This window comes from Nansenia antarctica (assembly GCF_963989245.1).
Source record: "Nansenia antarctica genome assembly, chromosome: 4".
NCBI classification, from domain to species: domain Eukaryota; kingdom Metazoa; phylum Chordata; class Actinopteri; order Argentiniformes; family Microstomatidae; genus Nansenia; species Nansenia antarctica.
In genome coordinates this window covers 69,491,541-69,503,983 of record NC_137689.1, presented here as the reverse complement: position 1 = coordinate 69,503,983, position 12,443 = coordinate 69,491,541, and the positions used below count along the sequence as shown (strand labels likewise).

The 12,443-nt window shown below is 45.1% G+C and overlaps 1 long non-coding RNA gene across 1 annotated transcript; it reads right to left on the bottom strand.

Annotated features, from left to right (window-relative positions):
• Positions 1-619: 619 nt before the first annotated feature.
• Positions 620-3,049, bottom strand: LOC308155171. Its single transcript, XR_013937392.1, has 3 exons — positions 2,960-3,049; positions 1,409-1,478; positions 620-725 (listed from the first exon to the last, which is right to left on the bottom strand). It is a non-coding gene; the product is annotated as an uncharacterized lncRNA (long non-coding RNA).
• Positions 3,050-12,443: the final 9,394 nt, after the last annotated feature.

Here is a 12,443-nt window from a genome sequence, read left to right as displayed (position 1 = left end):
ATGTTTAGAATGTGAACACATCATTACATTACCTTGTGTGGAGATGACGGAGACACACAGAACCAGAGCCAGAACTCTGAGATCCATCAGTGAGCGATGTGGCGCAGCAGTGTTAGCGTAATGTCCTGAAGCCTGTCAGCCACTCTCTGATCAGTCTCCCCCAGAGGGGTGTCTCTGCTTATATCTGCTCTGTTCATCAGGAAACACGCCTATTTACAGGGGTGTACACATCACTGGTTTTGGCTGGTTCTTTGGTTGTTAAAACCCCTGAAGTGATGATTGATGTTGTTGTGGGAAAGAGAAAGTAAAAGCTAAAGAACACACGTTTCCATTGGCAGAAACAGAAAGCCATGCCATTAAAACCTGCATTATGCGTTTTAGCAAGAACAAGGACACATATTTAAAACTTTAAAAACACATTTATTCATCCAGTCAATCAGTGAATGCAAAATGTCCAATCATAATTCACATTTAAATAAGACACATAAAACAACAACACTTTCCGAGACACAAAAAAACACCCATAAATTAAAATATTACAATAGGTAATTAAAAAGAAATCCATAAAAGAAAATACTAGAAACAAGGAGGTCTTCTCCTCGGTCATTTGTTCATGAAACCTGGCTAAAGCGTTGACAGCAGAGGGTCGAGTTGATCATTCAAGTTTGCGATAACAACATAATAGCAGCCTTGGATAAACTCTCTCCGTCCTATGGGTTATGAATCTGCAAGACACAAATCAAAACATCACACTCCATTTAGGACAGTGTACCTAGAACTCAAGTTGTAAAAGAAAATCAGGGGGGATGGTGGATTTTATCATATGGGGACAATTTTAGCATCCCCACAGCGTCAGTGACTTTAGTGTCAGTGACTTGGTAAAAATGTCATTGCGTGTGTGCGTGCCCCCTCGCCCACAGTATTTTACTCAATATGCGCAAAACTAAATGTTGAAATAGCAGTAATACCACGTTCATTGATAAAATGACATAAGGGATGGAAAGGGGGGATGGCAGCTTTAGAAGGGGGATGATTTTGACCGTTTTTATTTCATCCCCCCTCAACTCGAGTGCTGAATGTACCACTGTGATATTCAGTCACACTAATAAGGACGTGAGCAAGAACAAAAGCACACAGACAACAAAGTGGTCTGATGATGATGATGATGATGATGATGATGATGATGATGATGGTGATTGTGGATTCAGAGAGGCAGTGGGAGATGATATCTAATATATGAATATACTATATTATATAAGACAAAGACAATGATCGACCAAATGTGCTTCACCATAAAGCAATGTCTATGGACACATCACAGAGCAGGGATAGGGATAGGGTAGACAGTGGCGTGTGTGTTATAGGGTACAGGAGACTGCACAGGGGTGGGGGGGGGGGGCTAACCTACCTCTCTTCTTCCATGAGGGTACGGGTGTGCTGTGAGAGAGAGGGGACTGGTCCTGACAGTCTGAGAAGTGCTGCAGAGGAGAGAAGGAGGGAGGGAGGGAGAGGGGAAGGGGGGAGGGAGGGGAAGGAGAGGGAAAGAGGGGAGAGAGGGGAAGGAGAGGGAAAGAGGGGAAGGGGGGAGAGAGTGAAAGGGGGGAGAGAGGGGAAGGAGAGGGAGAGAGGGGAAGGGGGGAGAGAGGGGAAGGAGAGGGAGAGAGGGGAAGGAGAGGGAGAGAGGGGAAGGGGGGAGAGAGGGGAAGGGGGGAGAGAGGGGAAGGAGAGGGAGAGAGGGGAAGGGGGGAGAGAGGGGAAGGAGAGGGAGAGAGGGAAAGGGGGGAGAGAGGGAAAGGAGAGGGAGAGAGGAGAAGGGGGGAGCAAGAGAGAGAGAGAGTGAATAATATGGTAACACATTTGATCAATAAAGCTCTTCATTTTACAGACAAAAATCTCAACAAGGTGCTTGAGAGAATGAGAGACGGAGAAAACAAAAGACCCCTTTCCTTCCTTTGATTGACAGCGACATCAATTCCAAGTTTCGTTATCACCCACATCAAAACAGTATGAGTCATGTGTGAGCAAGAGCTGAAGGGCTCTGTTTGGACCTGTTCTCTTCAAAGCCTCCCTAATCAACTTAATGGGCAGTTTGGCATAACTAAGAAAACAGGAATCAATCAATTTTACCACCAGTGAATTAATTTCACAATCCAGTGGCATGACAGTTTGGAAGGGGCTTGTGCTGACTTGTGCGGCACTAACAGTGCAGAGCTCTATGTTTACAAGCATGTAAGGCCTACATTACGCCTTAACTGCTCCTCCTGAGACATCTACTACCCCCCCAGCACTGCGTCTCCTGAGACACCCGCTTTTCCCCTTTACTGTGTCCCCTATGACTTCTACTGCCCCCCTTGTACTGTTTCTCTGTTCTCCAGTGTCTATATATAAAAATAAAATAAAAAAGCTAGATTACTCTTCCTGCTACGACTGGGGGATTGATGATTCACTTGCTTAGTCAAATGTACTGATTATAAGTCTCTTTGGAATAAGGCGTCTGCTAAATGCCAAAAATGTAAATGTAAACATGTGGGTTAGGGTTAGTTCACATGTACAAAGATTTTATGATGTTTGATTTGAACTTGCTTCTCTGAACTGGTGCTTTCTGGCGGTGTTCTCACAAAGCTTTTATGATGTTTGATTTAATTTGAACTGATAATAATGTAGTCAGAATGATGTAAAGTAATATTATTTATTCCATATGCTTTCCTTTCTTCTTTCTCTCCTTACTGCCTTTCCCTTTCCTCCTACTTACTGCCTTTCCCTGTCATTAGCTTTCTCTCCCTCCCTCCCTCCCTCCCCTCCTCACCCATCGGTCCTCTCACTGACCCCAATTGAAATAAGCCAGTGGCTTTCTTGGGTTTTTATCCTGTTAGTTGACCTTGTATGTAATATGTACTTTCATGTACCTACTTCTGCAAATCTTCTAATAAAGTTTTCAATCAATCAATCAATCAATCACCTGTTGTATCTGCTGTATCTCCCTCATGGCCAGTCGTATGGAGGGGTACAGCCTGGGGAACGGCCTCTTCCCCTCCCTCTCTCCCTCCTCTTCCTCCTCCTCCCCCCGTCCTCCCTCCCGGTCCCGTCCCAGACCCCTGCCTCCCCAGCCGTCTCCCCCAGACTCGGCCCTGTGTCTGCGGTCAGAGATCTTGCGGAGGACTGGGGGTTTCTGTGCCTCCAGGGTGGAGGTGGTGGAGGTCTGGCCCGGGGGCAGGAAGAGACGCTGCAGCTCCAGGCGGACCTGGTCTGGACCCGCCTGAGACGCCGGCTCCACCCCAGGCTCGGGGCTCCCTGGGGCGGGCGCGGCAGGATGGGACAGGCCCTTGAACTCCTCGTAGTCGGTCTCCCGGTCACACGTCTGGAACAACAGACACATACATGATAAATCCCACATAGAGACACGCACGCGCACGCGCACATGCACACGCACACACACACGTGATTCAAGTACTGTCCATAACTATGTGAACATTATTTGTATAAGCCATAATCCATGAAATACTGTATCAAATGGTAGGAACCTTAGGCCTAGATATCTCACATGCACACACACACATACACACACACACACACACACACACGCAAGTCTAGGGCAGTACCGACAAGGAAAAATCTATTAAACTGAGAATACAAGCAGCGATACCACAAAGGCAGGTCAAAGATGAGCCTAATTGGGTATACAAATCTAAAATACTGTAGTCAAGAGGCCATAGGGGTTATGACACCCTGAGACACTTCATAAGACACTTCATAACTGTGTTCCTCGTGTAAAGGTGTTGCCCCTACCTGTCCACAGGGCACAGTGAGCTGCTCCATGAAGGGCTGGATGCCCACTCGGGTGTGGTGCTGCACCAGGTCAGGCAGGGAGGGGTGTGCACGGTCCTCCCCCAGGATCACATACTTCCCGTTGGACTGCATCTCGATCATGTAGTGCCTGCACCGGTCCTCACCTATGGGGGAGGGAGGGGGTGGGGAGAGAGAGAGAGAGAGAGAGAGAGAGAGAGAGAGAGAGAGAGAGACACAGACAGACAGACAGACACACAGTTGAAGCAAGTTGATTTGGAGTTTTGGCCTGTGTGAATTTCCCCAAATCTAAAAGCCCTGGGCCTTAGTTAGAGCCTGCAGAGTTTTTCCTGGTAAGGTCATCTGGTTAGCAAACGGTCAGGGCCAATAACATGATGTTCATTTGTGACCTGTGGACTGAGTAAAGAGGAGCTAGCTACCTCTAGGCTAGTAAGTAAATCTAATCTTGTTTCTGAGTTTCCCTCTGTTGTCAGGACAACAGAGTCAGACCCATCTCTTCAGGCTACACCTTAACTGTCCCTCCTAAGACCTCTTCATCCCCTCTACCCCCCTGTACAGTTTCTCTACTGTAAATAATAACAACAAAAACTTAATTCTTCTAGCATTATGTCTGCCAATGGCCCCTGGCCCGAGCATAGATTACTTTTTCTTGCCATGACTGGTGGATAGATGATTCACTTACTTAAGACAAACGTATTTGTTTTAAGTCGCTTTGGATAAAGGCGTCTGCTAAATGCCAACAAATGTAAATGTAAATGTACCTGTATGTGAGGGTGTACCCCTCCCGGCTCTGTCCCACTCTGATCAGGAAGCAGCCTACAGGCTTGTCAGTCATCAGGTCCTCAGCCTGTCTGAGAGAGGAGAGACCCACACAGACTGGTCAGCGACAACAACATCCAATTTAACATCTAAACGGACTGCACTTATATGCACTCCAAAGTGCTTTAGAATGGCCTCTCATTCACCAATTTACACACACATTCACACACCAATGGCAGCAAGCTACCAATGCGCCGGCCCGCTCATTCGGAGAAATTTGGGGGTTCAGTGTCTTGCCCAATGACACCTCGGCAAGGACACCTCGACACATGGCCAGCCGGGGATCGAACCGCAGACCTTGCGATCATTAGACGCCGGCTCTACCTCCTAAGCCACAGCCGCTATCTATTCCTCCCACACTCATCCAATCAACACATTTCCATGTCAGTGGCACTCCTCCGTCAGCTAGGGGGCGCTATGGTGCAGTGAGCCTACCTGCGAGTGATCATGCCGTGGAACCAACAAGGAAAAGCCCCGTTACGGACCACCTTCCTGGCCTGAGTCTCTTTGAACCAGCGGATGGTGTTCCTCCTCTTCTTACTCCTCTCCCTGGCCCTCTCCTCCCCCCTCCCGCCCCCACCATCACCACCAGCTCACTGTGGACCTCCACTGCGTTGTCAAAGGGAGTGGCCTGGGACACAGACAGAGGGAGGGAGGGGAGGGGGTGAGAGGGAGGGAGGGGAGGGGGTGAGAGGGAGGGAGGGGAGGGGGTCAGAGGGGAAGTTTACATTTGTACATTTACATTTTTGGCATTTAGCAGACGCCTTCTTCCAAAGCGACTTACAATCAATACATTTGACTAAGTAAGTGAATCATCTATCCACTAGTCGCAGCAGGAAAAAGTTATCTATGCTCAGGCCAGGGGCCATTGGCAATAGTTTAGAGCAAGAAGAAGGATCTATTTAAGAAGTACTCTGTGAACTGTTATTTATTATTATTTTCGTTTCTGTTTTTGTTTTGTTTTGTTCTTCGCTGTTTTGTCTGTGTGCGTATGTCTGTTGCGTACTGTAATGTCTCTGAAAACTAAATAAAAAACACATTGAGTAAAAAAAAAAGAAGAAGGATCTATTTATTTAAATTGACACAGAGAAACAGTACAGGGGGGTAGTAGATGTCTCAGGAGGGACAAATTCATACAGGACCACAGAGGGGACATAGGATGGGCCAGTTTGGGACGACTGGAGGACAGGAAGTTGTCAGGGAAGAGATAAAAGGGGGATTGGCATAATGGTACAAGCCATGGCAATCTGATATGAGCACATGCACCTCGACTCCCACCGTGGCCCATCATCACTCCAAAAACACACGTTCTGTTGGCATTTCCAGTGAAAGTTGCCCCTTTTCAAGACATTTTGATGGCCCAAGTCACAAGATTGTCAAGTCACAAGATATAGAGCCTTTAGGCCTTTGGTCCTGAATAACCCTCACCTCAAAGAGCTTGCTGCGTGGCCGAGGGACAGGGGCCAGATGGGCCTTGGGACGTCCACCCACCCCGCTGAGGAAGGAGCGAGGCCTGGGCTGGGGCTTCTTCCTCCGGGGGAGAGGGACAGGTGGAGAGACCGGTCCTGGAACACACACACACACGCACAGACACACACACACAGAGACACACAGAGACACACACACAGAGACACACACACACACACACACACACACACACACACACACACACACACACACACACACACACACTATGGAGGACCAAGTCTGCCAAAATTAACAATAAATATATAGACACATAAATGAATGTATGAACAAATACACATACAAATACACACAGTATACCGCAATACATTTCTATATGTATTTATTCTTTTCCACATTATTCTTTCTTTTCCACATTCATTCTTTCTTTTCCACATTGTTTTCCACATTCATTCTTTCTTTTCCACATTGTTTTCCACATTGTTTTCCACATTCATTCTTTCTTTTCCACATTCATGCTTTCATTCTTTCCCCGATTATCAGTAATGTATGCAAATATAGCGGCGTGTCTTGCATGTTGTCCTCGGCCCACGCATTTTCATTGGTTGATGCCCCACGCATTTTCATTGGTTGATACCGCGCGTGACGTGGTAAAAGCGACAAAGTTGAAATTTTTTCATTGTTAACATACTGTGTTCAAAACGGTGAAGAACACGTTCAAAACAAAATGATTTGGTGTATTTTTGCAGTAATCATATTCCTATCATATATGACAGAAAGCTCACAATAAACAGTTTTTTTGCACAGTGTTTGAGTGACTGTTATTTTGCACTCTATTGACACTCTTCAGTTCCAGCACCTCAGCAAAGTCTGATAATGGATGAGCGGTGGTATTTTCACTATTTGCAGTAATCCTATTGACATGTCTAGAAAATATTAGCAGAATATATACAATGAAATGAAATAGACTAGATGCATTGCCAGGGAAGACATTAGATGTGACCATTTCTTAATGTTCTTGCTCTGTACAGAAAGTATGCAGCAACTTCAAAAAGTACATTTGAGGTACACACACTGTCACATTCTGTGCTTCATGTGTTGTGTAGACAGGCATACCCATGCACACACAATTGTAGCCAGTGTTATTTAAGAATTATTTGAGATGTTTCAGTCATAATACTGTATTTCGACAGTGACAGTGAAAATAGTGTACATTCCGTCCGTGTTTTGTGATTCAGCATTTGCAGACATTTTTAAGAGATGTATTTCATAGCTATTGGCGAAAACAATCTTAGTTTGGTTCTTTCATTTCTATTCTTGTTCATCACCTGTATTTTCTTTACAGCTTTGATTATACAGTTTTTCTCAATTGCTAAAACACATTTCACAAAACTTCCCTCCATTTTCCCAAAACTCTAAACACAACACACTTTTCTAAAGCTACATAAGCAAAACCACACCTTCTCTCTTCAAAACTCAAACTTTCACACCAAAACAGCTGTTCAAAGCCTGCACAAATGTAAACACTATATGCATCATTACAGACTACAACAAAACAACTGAAAACACAATGTTCAGTGTGTGAGAATGTTCTTTTTTTTCACAACTGCCAAAGCACATTTTTAGAAACCTTACAGTATCTGTTCTCAGAATATATCACTGTAGAGTATTGGGCATTCATAGATGTGTGTGTGTTTCATGTGAACAATATGTAAATCTACAGAAAATACAGTATGTATGTTACGGTACATGTGGGAATACGGTACATGTGGGAAAACTAGGGTTAGGGTTAGGTGCTAGGGTGACTTGGTACATGCTGGCATGTCTAACCCTAACCTTAACCCTAACCCTACCCCTAATCCTAACCCTAACCTTAACCCTAGCACCCTAGCACCTAACCCTAACCCTAACCCTAGTTTTCCCACATGTACTGTATTCCCACATGTACCGTAACATGTACACTACTGTACTGTATCACAACTCAATGCAAACACTACAGAGGATCCATTACACACAACAATACTCACTGAAAACAATGTTCAGGGTGTGATGTTTTATTTATGGAACTATACCACACACACACACACACACACACACACACACACACACACACACACACACACACACACACACACACACACACACCACAATCATTTGCAACAAGTGTCTTAAATTTTGAGTCTTTATGTTTAATGAATGAAGCCAGGTGTGTTCATTGTGTTCAAATTTTGCTGACTGTGGCAAGCATTTTGCATCACATGAGCTTTAATTTGAGCAGAGTTTTTTGCAACTTGTGTTTTAGCAAGACAAAATGTGTTTAGACTTGTGAGAAAAGGAGGATTGTGTTTTGTGAATTGTGTCTTCATGTGAAATGTGTTTATGGTTTTGGCAAATGGGAGCTAGTTTTATTAAATGTGTTTAGAGAACTGGTCATTTGGTTTAGAGAATTGGCTTTTGTGTTTTAGCAATTGGGAAAAACTGTAATTAGATCAATGTGAAAGTCAATTGAGAATATAAGTTCAAAATAAATGTAATAAGGATGCTTAGTAACTAGCTAGATAAACATTACCACTAACTCTAAACTAGCTTGCTAGCTAAAGTTACCTGAGGTAACTTACCTCTAAATATGGATCTGACTGGGGCTAAGTTAATTTATTTGAGGGGGTAAACACACACTTTATTTGTTTTTTTGCTTTTAACAAATTACTTACCAACAAGGCATCTACCTATGGTCCTAGCGGTCACCAGCAACTAGACTCACTCACTGAACATGTAACTACAGAGATGTGTGAAACCTGGACATAAACAAAACCTTCCAAAAGGGTTTAGGCAAGGCAAGTTTATTTGTATAGCACATTTCATACAACAAGGGCAATTCAAAGTGCATTATATGCACACATTATATAAAGACAATAGCCTACAGTAAGAGGAGTAAGTAAGATTTGTATGTATTGTATGTGTTATTATCCATATTCTAAAGGCTTGCTTAGATTAGTTTTAGATTAGTTTTTAGAAAGAATGAAAGAATGAATGTGGAAAAGAAAGAATGAATGTGGAAAACAATGTGGAAAAGAAAGAATGAATGTGGAAAACAATGTGGAAAAGAAAGAATGAATGTGGAAAAGAAAGAATAAATGTGGAAAAGAATAAATACATATAGAAATGTATTGCGTTATACTGTGTGTATTTGTATGTGTATTTGTTCATACATTCATTTATGTGTCTATATATTTATTGTTAATTTTGGCAGACTTGGTCCTCCATACACACACATCCCATTCCTCAGTCCATTCAATTCAATTCAATTCGCCATGTGCAGTGCACTAGGAACATGATTTGGTATTTAACCATGCTGAACAAGCTACAGTACATACAACAACAAGACGACAACACGACAATACTCAAGACAAAATATACAGTACCAATATGAGTGAATATTATGAATAAATATACTGTACAACTAAGTGCAAGTGTAAAGTGTAAAGAGCAAGGTGCAATGATCAGCAGTTATTGAGAAGGGCTATGGCTTTGGGGAAGAAACTGTTCAAGTGGCGTGATGTTTTTGTCCTGGTGGCCCTGTACCGCTGTCCAGAAGGAAGTAATGCAAACAAGCTGTGAGCTGGATGTGAGGGGTCAGCTACAATCTTGCGTTCAGTGTGTTACAATGAGCCCGTCCTCCGATTTCTACTCCCACGAGCCTCCACTGTAGTGTATTGTAACTAAGTCCAAGCATCGGATATCCAAATACTAATTTCTCCAGTTTTCTATAGTTGTGTGCAGTGTCGGGGTTGCACAGGAGGGGGCGATGTTGTATAAGGCACCAGAGTTGTGTGGGGCTTATCGACAGAACAGAGATTGTTGCATGTAGGCTCTCCACAGCTGGGGTTGGACAGGCAGCTTTGGAAAGACTACTAAAGACAAAGATAACTCTAGATAACTCTAGTTAACCCTAGATAACTCTAGTTAACTCTAGATAACTCTAGATAACCCTAGATAACTCTAGATAACTCTAGATAACTCTAGATAACTCTAGTTAACTCTAGATAACTCTAGATAAACCTAGATAAACCTAGATAAACCTAGATAACCCTAGCCTAGTACAGCCTGCCTGGACTATACTGCACCCTGGCTAGAGCGATGAGCTACAGCACTCAGTACTATATAATAATAATGTCTATTGAACTTAACTTGATCCCAAACCTGTGTTTTGTGTGTGTGTGTTTGTGCATGTGTGTCTGCTTGTGTGCGTGCATGCGTGTGTGTGTGTGTGTGTCTGCTTGTGTGTGTGTGTGTGTGTGTGTGTGTATGTGTGTGTGTGTGTGTGTGTGTGTGTGTGTGCAGTGCGTCTGTCCGGTGGTCACGGGGAGAGCAGTGAGAGTAGCCGGGCCTCCAGCCGAGCCTGTGAAGAGAGGAGGAGGAAGGAGGAGAAGAAGAAGAAGAAGGGAGGAAGAGGAGAAGAAGAGAGATCTACAGACAAAAAGGGAGGTCCCCGAGGTGTGTAGGATGCACAGTTCTCATGCGCACACACACACACACACACACACACACACACGCACAGACACACGCGCGCACACACATTACAGTGCCTTTGGAAAGTATTCAGACCCCTTCACTTTTTATTTTATTTCGTTGTCTTATAGACTCAGTTTAAAGCGGATGTGGGGGTCACCTGGGTGGTTCGGGGTCCCTGGCTGGCCTGGGTCCCCCTGCCACCTGCCCCGTGGTCGCTGGGCCCCTGGTTCCGTCCCGGCCGTGGACCTGTCCTGCATGTCGTCCCTCCTCTCCCTCGCCCAGCCTTCCTGTCGGTCTCTGCTGTCTCTGTCCTACTGGGCCGGAAATGCCCTCGAAACATATTTAATGTTTCATGGATTTAAATGGATTAAATTAAAGAATTGCAATGCCATCAATCAATCACACACAATACCCCCATAAAGACCCCAAAAAAGTGAATGGGTCTGAATACTTTCCAACGGCACTGTACTGTATGTCAGTTGAACAACAGGGTGACTGAACCTATTCTCTCTTTCTTTCTCTCTGTCTCTCTCTCTTTTTCTCTCTCTCTCTCTCTGTCTCTTTGTCTCTCTCTCTCTTTCTCTCTTTCTCTCTCTCTCTCTCTCTCATTCCCTCTCTCTCTCTTTCTCTCTCTCTCAGTTCCCCTGGACTCCAGGGCCTGGAGGGTCCATTGCCAATGGGCGGGGAGAGTCTTCAGCATCTGTTGCTCCGAGCTCCGAGAATGATGGGATACCTGTGGCAAGGAGCAGGAGGAGCGACAGGAGGAGGAGGAAAGAGGGGCTGTCTGTCCCCCGGGGGGAGGAGGAGGAGGCGCAGAGAACCAGAAGCCAGGGGGAAGAGTCAGGGAGTCAAATGGAGGAGTCAGTGAGTCACAAAGAGGAGTCAGGGAGTCAAAGGGGGGAGTCAGGGAGTCCATTCTCAGGAAGCGTCAGTGTGAAGATCGAGGGAGGAGGAGGAGGAGAGAGTGATGCGGAGGCTACGGAGGGAGAGGAGGAGGGTGGAACAGGGGGAGAGGAGGAGGAGGAGAAACACGAGAGAGAGAGAGAATGAGATAGGAGGAGGAGATGCAGGGGGAGAAGATGACATGAGTGAAAAAGAGGAAAAGGATGAAGGGAATGAGAAGACAGAGCCAGAGAGAGGAAAGAGAGGAAGAGGGGGATGAAGAGGAAGAGGAGGAGGAGGAAGAGGGTGCCTCTATGAGGGAGAATTCACCAGTGGAAGAAGAGGAGAAGGAGGAGGAGGAAGAGAGGGAGAGGAGGATGAGGTAGAGGTTGAGGGGACTGATAGAGAGATGGAAGAAGAGAGGGAGGGTTCGGACATTTCCCAGGAAGGAGAGATGGAAGATGATGTTGTGGGTAGTGGAGAAGGAGAAGAAGAAGAAGAAGGAGCTTGAGAAGGTGGGGATGAGAGAGAGGAGGATGAGGAAGGGTCGGTAGGGGAGGAAGAGGGTGAGGAAGAGGAGGAAGATTTTGATGACGACAACTGCATCATTTCACCACAGGAGCCGAGGTACTCACTCATATGATGATGATGGTGATGATGATGATGGTGATGATGATGGTGATGGTGATGATGATGGTGGTGATGATGATGATGGTGATGATGATGGTGGTGATGATGATGGTGATGATGATGGTGGTGATGGTGGTGATGATGATGATGATGATGTTGGTCACTGACTGTTATATCATGGTTCTCAGGTCCATCAAAGTCAAAAGGCTCAGCCCGGCGGACAAAAAGGAGGAGGAGGCTCTTGATGAAGATGATGATGGTGGTGACTATGATGAAGATGGTGACGCTGTGAAGGGTTATCCATTGTCTGCGCATCTCTCTCCTGAAGACAAAGATGATGATGATGACAATGATGATGATGATGGGGACGA